The 9,414-nt window shown below is 45.5% G+C and overlaps 1 protein-coding gene across 4 annotated transcripts in view; it reads left to right on the top strand.

Moving 5' to 3' along the window:
• The window catches only part of LOC107693427 (proline-rich transmembrane protein 3-like), a 24,335-nt gene that overhangs the window by 9,384 nt on the left and 5,537 nt on the right, over positions 1-9,414 (top strand). The window contains exons 1-2 of one of the 4 annotated variants that reach the window (XM_016492822.1): positions 3,074-3,155; positions 4,993-5,090. The exons of 1 other annotated variant lie outside the window; for it this stretch is intronic. The gene's annotated coding sequence lies outside the window, so the exon portion shown is untranslated. Of the gene's footprint in view, positions 1-3,073; positions 3,156-4,111; positions 4,245-4,992; positions 5,091-9,414 lie in introns of those variants that run through there. 2 more of the 4 variants (XM_016492821.1, XM_016492820.1) reach the window with 2 other exon arrangements.

Genomic DNA, 9,414 nt, shown 5'->3' with positions numbered 1-9,414 from the left:
TTATTTGACAGCGTTCCCCGCCACAGCTGATTTTTACCCGCATTTGGCGGGTTGGCGGGTGTTAATTTCAAACCCTTGTCGTAGCAATACGAGATTAATCATCGTAATATTTGAGAATATTACGTGGTAGCATATATCACGTAAATAAATGTAATTAATGTGAAAATTCCACTCAAAAAACGACTGTGGCATCCAACCTTTCATTCTTCACAAGTATTTAACATTAAAAACTGTGATAAAAACGTTGATTGTACTGTTTCTTTCAGCATGCCTTCTGATGTTCATTCACGTTTCTTTCGTGCTAACGAAAGAGAAAAAGATGATTGATTCACGTGCTGCTTGACATCAGGCAAAGCAATCTGTCACACCACATTAAAGAGCATAAAATCACATTTATTGTTTATATTTCGAAATAAAATGGACAGAATTTGAAAGCTGAGACTGTGGCAACGTCTCCAAGATGCTTCAAGAAACCAACCTGCAAAGCTCTCTGAAAAACCGAGGGCAAAAGCTTCTTTAAACGCAAAGGATGGTCACACCAAATGTTGATTTAATTTAGTTAATAGAAGTTAATTGATAAAGAAAATCTATTTATAACATTATTTTTGACAGCATCCTCATTTTACAGCATTTCTACACAACTGCCTAAAACTTTTAACAGTACTGTAGCTTTGTAGGTAGGTCTCTTGAAGCATCTTGGAGACGTTGCCACAGTTCTTCTGGATTTAGTCTGTCTCAGTTTGTTCTGTTTCTTCATGTCATTCTAGACAGACTGGATGATGGTGAGATCAGATCTCTGTGTGGAGCACTGGCTGTTGTCAGACTCCTTGTGCAAAAAAAAAATCTCACTGGATTATTACAATTAATTATAAAATTAATGTTTGGAAATGCAAACTGATATTTCCTACTGACACACTACAGCAAAAGATAGAAATAGTCAAGTCAAGTCAAGTCACCTTTATTCGTATAGCACTTTATACAATACTGGTTGTGTCAAAGCAGCTTTACAGAGTCAAACAGGAAAATAGTTTGTCAGTAATGCAAGAAGACAATAACTTTCCTTTTCTATTTTCGTGATGTTCTATCCTAGACTCAGCTTGTCGCGATCACAATCAGCGCTCGCGGTGACTGGGACTGCACGCTGATTTTCCTCTCTATTTCCCTCTGCGTGTTACAAGGTCTTTTGCCAGATTATTGTGCTTTTATGTCAGTCTCTTGGCTCTCTATTCCATCATTTGTAAGGTTTAGTCGAGTCCAGCCCTGCATTGCCTAGTTGTGTCCTGTCGTGTGTCTAACCTGGATTTCTGCCCAGTCTCCCAGTCACCCACTGCCAGCAGTTCGCTCTCCTCCGGACACTGTCCTCCGGTCTGTGCAGTCAGAGAGGTAGTCGCTCCTCGCCCTGCAGCCCAGGGTGGTGCCCCGAACTCGCAAGTCAAGTCAACACTTATGTTCCAGTGCTCCTGTGTTAAAGTTCAGTTCTGCGACTGCCGAATACGGCCAGTGATCGGCAGACTGCCTAAGTTTGTTTTTGTGGACAATAAATCCTCTGTTTGACTTGCCTTTGCTTCTGGTCCTTTTATCTTGACATCCTTTATGTATTCTTTTGTTCTTGTTCTCATGTGTACTTATCTGGCCAAAGGATGGACCCAGCAAAAGAGACTCCAATTCATTCAGCAGTGGAGCTGCAGGGCTCAATGCTGGGCCGACACGAGGAGGAACTCGCCGCCGCCAGATACGCCGTGAAGAGCCTCTCAGCCCAGGTGACGGACTTAACTAATCTACTGCAGAACCTGCGCCCTGAGCAGCCGGTCTTGTCTCAGCCATGTACTTCTCCAGAACCACGCATAAACAATCCTCCTTGCTATTCTGGACAGCCCACGGAGTGCCGAGCCTTTTTGACGCGGTGCGAGGTGGTCTTTTCCCTCCAACCTACTCCATATGCCGAGGACCACTCCAGGGTAGCCTTTGTGCTCTCTCTCCTGACTGAGCGGGCTCGTGACTGGGGAATGGCAGTATGGGAGTCAGAGGCAGACTGCTGTGAGCAATTTTCTTCATTTAAGGAGGAGATGATAAAGGTATTTGACCGCTCCGTTTATGATCTGGAGGCGTCTCGGCAACTAGCTACTCTTTGCCAGGGTAGGCGGTCTGCTGCCGATTATGCAGTCGAGTTCCGCACTCTAGCGGCCACTTGTGAGTGGAACGAGCCAGCCCTCACTGCCCGCTTCTTGGAGGGTCTTTCTGGGGAGATAAGGGAGGAGATTCTCGCTCGTGATTGACCATCCCGCCTGGACCAGCTTGGTGGAACTGGCTATCCGGATCGATAAGCGCTTTGAGACCTCCGCCCCTGAGCAACAGGTGGTTTCATCAGCCGTCCCACCTCCAGTAGTGACCTCATTAGAACCCGAGCCTATGCAGCTAGGTGGGCTCCATATCTCTGCTGTGGAGCGTTAGCGCCGCATTAAGGTGTGGTCTCTGCATGTACTGTGGTGCTCACGGGCATTTCGCCGCAAGATGTCCAGTAAAAGAGAAGGCTCGCCAGTAGATCGGGGAGTACTGGCGAGCGCGACTACCTTTTCCCCATCTCCCAAGACTCACACCTCACTCGAAGCCTGCTTACGCTGTGGGGGCTCCACTTTTCCCTGTTGATTCCCTGATTCCCTGCGGCCCTTGTTGATTCTGGGGCTGAGGGGAACTTCATGGATGAGAACTGGGCAATCGATCATGACATTCCTTTTCAAGTATTAAGTGACCCCCCTACCATCTATGCCCTGGATGGTCACATCCTCTCCAGGATCCTTCGAGCCACTGTTCCGGTGACTCTCACCATTTCCGGCAATCACCAAGAGACAATTTCATTTTTTAGTTTTCGTTCTCCCCTAACGCCTATCGTTTTAGGGCACCCCTGGTTAGCATAATCCTCAAATTAACTGGCTAGAGGGGACCATTATGTCCTGGAGCTTATCTTGTCAAGTTAAGTGTCTTGTCTCGGCTGTGCCTGTTGTGTCCTCTGTTTCTGTGTTTCAGGAGGAACCCGGCAATTTGTCTGGTGTCCAGAAGGAGATTTCACCACGATCTGCGAGCGGTTTTCAGTCGTTCCCGGGATGCTTCTCTCCCTCCCCATCAGCCGTATGACTGCAGCATCGATCTTGTCCCGGGTAGCACACCACCCCGTGGTAGACGTTACTCCTTGTCCGCACCCGAACGCGAAGCGCTTGAGAGATACCTTGCAGATTCGCTGGCCGCCGGTACCATTGCTCCCTCCTCCTTTCCCACCGGCACGGGGTTTTTCTTCATGAAAAAGAAGGATGGTTCATTGCGTCCCTGCATAGATTATCGTGGGTTGAACGACATTACGATTAAGAACCGGTACCCATTGCCACTTATGTCGTCGGCCTTCGAGATCTTGCAGGGAGCAAGGATTTTCACGAAATTAGACCTTCGCAATGCGTATCATTTGGTGCGCATCAAGGAGGGAGATGAGTGGAAGACAGCTTTCAATATGCCCCTAGGCCACTTTGAATACCGGGTTCTACCGTTCGGACTTGTCAACGCTCCTGCTGTGTTCCAAGCGCTCGTGAACTATGTCCTTAGGGACATGCTTAATGTTTTAGTTTTCGTGTACCTGCACATTCTAATTTTTTCACCCTCACCCCGGGAACATGTTCAGCACGTGCGTCGAGTGCTACAACGCCTGTTAGAGAATCGCCTTTTTGTTAAGGCCGAGAAATGCGTTTTTCATGCTGATTCTGTTACGTTTTTGGGTTTTGTCGTGTCCGTGTCCGAGGTTGGAGTGTCTAATGTTGGAGTGGGAGCGGTGCTATTGCAGCGCTCTCCACAGGACGACTGGGTCCACCAATGCGCTTTTTTTTCTCACCGTCTCTCGCCTGCAGAACGTAATTATGATGTAGGTGACCGCAAACTCCTGGCCATTCGGTTGGCACTAGGCGAGTGGCGACACTGGCTAGAGTGGGCCATCCATCCATTCGTTGTTTGGACAGATCGTCGTAATCTCTAATATATTCGATCGGCTATCGACATCGGCTAGATTAAATGCTATACAGGCACGGTGGGCTCTCTTTTTTGCACGATTTGACTTTACCATTTCCTACAGACAAGGCTCTAAAAATACTAAACCCAATGCGCTGTCTCGTCAGTTCGGTTCCTCGGAGGACGGCTCATCCACAGAGACCATCCTGCCCAACGGTCATGTGGTCGGGGTCATGGTCTGGGGATTTGAACGGCAGGTAAAGAGGGCTCTGGCTCACGTCGCCATCCCTCAAGGGTGTCCGACAGGTAGATTATTCGTTCCCAAGTCCATGCATCCAGCTGTACTCCGCTGGAGTCATGCCTCTAGGCTCGCTGCGCACGCCGGAGTAAGGGGAACTCAGGCTACTGTCCGTCAGCGTTTTTGGTGGCCCGCTTTAGTTCGTGATGTATGCCGTTTTGTAGCCTCGTGTCCAGTTTGTGCCCAGTCTAAGTCTAGCAATTCCCCGCCTGCAGGCCTGCTTCGCCCTCTTCCTATTCCGTCTCGTCCTTGGTCGCACATCGCTTTGGATTTCGTTACGGGTCTGCCTCCTTCCGCGGGTAACACGGTAATTCTTACAGTCGTTGATCGCTTGTCCAAGGCGGCCCATTTTGTTCCCCTTCCCAAACTCCCCTCTGCTAAGGAGACAGCACTTACAGTATTTGATCACGTTTTTAAGATCCATGGGCTACCTTCTGACGCTGTCTCCGATCGGGGGCCGCAATTTGTCTCTCAGTTTTGGAGGGAGTTCTGTCGGCAGATCGGAGCTACGGCCAGTCTGTCGTCAGGATTTCACCCTCAGACTAATGGACAAGCTGAACCCGTCAATCAGATCTTGGGACGTTTGCTCCGGACTTTAGTAGCTCACAATCCCACGTCCTGGTGTGAACAGCTACCTTGGGCCGAATACGCTTATAACTCATTACCGTTGTCATCTACTGGGTTATCTCCATTTCATTGTTGTCTAGGTTATTCTCCTCTCAAGAATCCGAAGTCTCCGTCCCCTCCATCCAGGCCCTTATTAAATGCTGTTGACGTACCTGGAGGAGGATGCGCAATGCATTATGTAAGACAAGAGAGGCACCTGTCAGGCTGCCAATCATCACTGCTCTAGAGCCCCGATATACATTTGTGGCCAGAGAGTATGGCTATCCACTCACAAGCTACCCCTACAGTCTCCATCTCGTAAGTTAGCGCCTAAATTTATTGGCCCTTTTTCGATTGTTAAGGTGCTCAGTCCAGTGGCAGTGCGACTTAAATTACCTCCCTTTTTAAGACGGGTTCACCCAGTTTTCCACATCTCGTGTATAGACCAATTTCAGTGTCTGCAAACAGCGATGAGGTTTTTTGTGGGCGGAGCCTATCTAGTGGCAGAAAATGACAGTTTTAACATAGCAGTCTATTCAAGCCACGGAATAAAAGAATAAAAAATTTAATTTTGAGTTTATATTTCAAAATTCTGACTTTTTTCTTGCAATTCCGAGATTATATCTCACAATTCTGGTAAGAAAAATCAACTCGTCATTCTTTCTTGTTAGTTTATAATCCCAGACTTCTGGCTTTTTTTCCTCAGAATTGACAAACTCGCATTTGTTGAGTTTAATCAAGTTATTAAGTCTGAACTAGGAGATATAAACTTGCATTTGCAAGAAAAAAAAGTCAGAATTGTGAAATAAAATAGTTAAATGTTATGTAAAATGTTATAGGTTTAAATAGTATTTCATGCATGTATTTCAACTGTAGGGCTAATACAATATGTTCCCTATATGAATATTATATAGACCTATTGTTTAAATCAAATATATGCTTTAAAAGTAGGGTAATCATAGCAGGTTTCATCCATAGTTTGTCCATTTAAAGGTCTGCGTTTAGCTTCAAGCACGCTTCTCTGAGCCTCCTTCGTCTCCTTCGCCTCCACTGGTCCCGTCCAGCCCTCCTTCGTCTCCAGAGCGCCCTCAAGTGCCCGCTCCTCCAGAGCGCCCTCAAGTGCCCGCTCCTCCAGAGCGACCACAAGGATATCTAGTTTTCCCCAAGAAGATTTTTTTGGGGGGGCCATATGCCCATGGCCGTGGTGGCCGAGCCGGCTAAGGCCACGGAGGATCCGCCATGGCCTTCTGAGTCCCCTGATCCGCCATGGCCTCCTGAGTCCCCTGATCCACCATGGCCTCCCGAGTCCCCTGCTCCGCCATGGCAACCTGAACTACCTGCTCCGCCATGGCAACCCGAACTGTCTGTGGCCTCCTGAACTCCCTGATCCGCCCTGGAGGCCTCCCGTGTCTCCGTCCTGTACCAGCCTCCAGGGCGCCCACCCCCCCTCCCCGGTGGAATTGTTACGGCGCGGGACGCGCCTTTCGGGAGCCTTTCAGACTCAGCCACCTCCCAATCACAGCGAAGACCATCACCTGAGTACTGATCACACGCACCTGTCACATATCTGCAATCATCATCAGCTCCCCTTTAAAAGCACACACCTCACTTCACTCCAGTGTCTGGTCTCGTTTCAATGAAGTGGACTCTCTCTCTATGCTATCCGTGAGATACATTGAAAGACTTACCTGCCTGTTATACTTACCTCCTGTGTTTCCTCCAGTGTGTTCTCCTGTGTTCCATTCCCTAGTCCGTTCCAGTCATCAGCTCCGTGTACTCATCAGCTGAGGTGTTGGCAGTCCTCTGTCTCCCTTCCACGATCTCCTGTGAGGACCAAATACGGTGTTACTCTCCTCATCTTCCCTAAGGACTGATATTAAGCTCAAATACTCACCTGCCCGTACTATCTGCATCTCTTGCTGAAAATAAACACCATTGTATTTTTCTAATCCTCTGTGTGAGTCTCCTTCTGTAACATCATGTGTCTAACCTGGATTTCTGCCCAGTCTCCCAGTCACCTGCTGCCAGCAGTTCGCTCTCCTCCGGATGCTGTCCTCCGGTCCGTGCAGTCAGAGAGGTAGTTGCTCCTCGCCCTGCAGCCCGGGGTGGCGCCCCGAACTCGCAAGTCAAGTCAATCCTTATGTTCCAGTGCTCCTGTGTTAAAGTCCAGTTCTGCGACTGCCGAATATGGTCACTGATCGGCAGACTGCCTAAGTTTGTTTTTGTGGACAATAAATCCTCTGTTTGACTTGCCTTTGCTTCTGGGTCCTTTTATCTTGACATCCTTTATGTGTTCTTTTGCTCGAGTATCGTAAAATCGCTTGACTATTTTAACTGGCAAGGCTTTAAAACATGTGCAAAGCATAATCTGTCATGAGGACGCAGCAGTGGCCGATCGGAGCAGTCACAGATCAGTCATCTGTCCCGAGTGTCTTTCACACTGGCCTCTGGACATCAGACAGTCATTATTGTGGAGACCTGAACTGGTAATGATCAGATACGTCGATTTAGCTTAGCAATACAAGGAAAACACTGGCATTTATTTGTAAATTTTACCAATTGAAAATGAAAGTAAGTGAGGAAGTTGAAAGATTTCTTATCCTGTGGCGTCTAGTGGACTGCAATTGTCCTCTAGAGGGGGCATTTTTGCTCAGACAATGTAAGTCTATGAGAAGTTTTTGATTTTTGATAATTATTTAGACGAAAACTATAAGTCTGATCAAGATATAGCAACAAGCTACACATCAGGGCCCAGGTCTCTGCCGAGTTTGGGGCTTGTAGCATTAAAGCCCTAGGAGAAGTTAGAGTCAGAAAATTTGGACTCAGAAAAAGAAGAAGAAGAAAAAGAAGAAGTTTAAATAGTAACTTTCTCAAGTCAACATAATGATAAATGATGGTTAACCAATTTGGCTTGCTGTCCCTTAAAGGAGGGGCTCGGTCCCGGGATTCAACTTAAACGTTGATTTTGTAGTTCTGGATGAGTTTTCCAAATTTGAGATGCATTTGATTAGTGATATGTTGTTCGGACAGGAATCAGAGTTTTGGAACTAATTTTTTTAGTGAACGTTTTTGTTCATTGTCATTGTTCATTCATTGTTCATTGGGGGAAAACGTTCCCCCGCCCCCTTGAAGCTATATTTTGAAGTGACTTGTGACTTGTTTGGTGTCTTTTCCTGCATGTAAAGAAGACCATGAGCATGAGCCAGTGAAGGAGCATGAAGTTGTGTTTGATTAACTATTTCCTTCATGAATGAAATAAATCAGGTGTTACAAATTAATAAGGACATTATTTATAGATTTGTAGACAAATTTTAATAAAGTATAAAAGCTTGTTGCATTTTGGTACAAATTAACGTGATTACTCACTCATAACACATAAAAATGGTCATTTGTCACCACCTGCTGAAGTAAATAATGAAATATTACTGAACAAATCAGTGAATAAAACAGAATAAATCTTTTGGTAAAGGGATTCAAATGAATCCCACTCAATTAAGTAGAGAGTGCAACACCAGGTAATAATAGATAATAGATAATAGATCATTTGGAACAAGCAATTTTTGTAACTCTTCAGACAAATGACTGATCTTATTGTACGCATGTTGTACACTTCACATGCCATCAGTTAACAACAGAAGGGAAGCAAAAGTGTAGGTGTGTTGAAGCAGTGCTGCGCAGACCAATTGTTGTATGACATCAGAGATTCAAAAGCATAAGGAGCCATCTACTCTCTATAGCTCTCACAATACTTTGATGTCATGCACAGATCGGTCTGTGCAGCGCTGCTTCGTGTGTATTTGCTTGTTCATATAATTCTGTTGCAGACATTTAACAAGTGCTAGTTAGTAGTTGTAATGTTCAGAGTCCATCGAAGATGAAAAGAAAGTCCAAAATGGTACAAATAACAAAAAGGTGTTTATTTTAACGAAACAAACACAGGTAATCTACAGATGAGTGAGCAACATAACATTGTGTTGACACAACAGTACCCAACAATGAACTGAAACACAAGAGGAACTTAAATACACAGTAATAACAAACTAAATGACAAACAGGTTTGATGATTGAATGAAGTGTCACAGCAACTAAAGACTGGAGAAATGGAACAAAGGAAACAGGAAAAAGTCCATGAAAATGAAACTGTAACTGAATGAAATGAAACTGAACGTGATTGTTTCACATACTATTTAGGATGGATAGTACGCACATTGGGATGCAGGGCTTGTCATTCTCACAAGGCTTTACACATTTACACATTTGCTTACACAATCATTTAGGATCAGTCTAGATTGAATTGGCATTTGGTCTGATTTCAGACTAGAGGTTTCCTATTGAGTACCCCTAGTCTATGTGGACAGTTGCATATCTCGAAAATTATGGCCACCATTGGCCATTATCTTTCAGCAGCTATTATACATGGTTAACAAAGAATGACTGGAATAAAACTTCGTGGGCCCCAGAGGTCTGTAAGAAATTTAAAACTAATTGTCATATAAATGTTATATATATACAGTATATATATA

Source organism: Sinocyclocheilus anshuiensis, unplaced genomic scaffold (assembly GCF_001515605.1).
Source record: "Sinocyclocheilus anshuiensis isolate Anshui unplaced genomic scaffold, SAMN03320099.WGS_v1.1 scaffold1562, whole genome shotgun sequence".
NCBI lineage: Eukaryota > Metazoa > Chordata > Actinopteri > Cypriniformes > Cyprinidae > Sinocyclocheilus > Sinocyclocheilus anshuiensis.
This window is presented reverse-complemented; position numbering and strand designations above follow the sequence as displayed.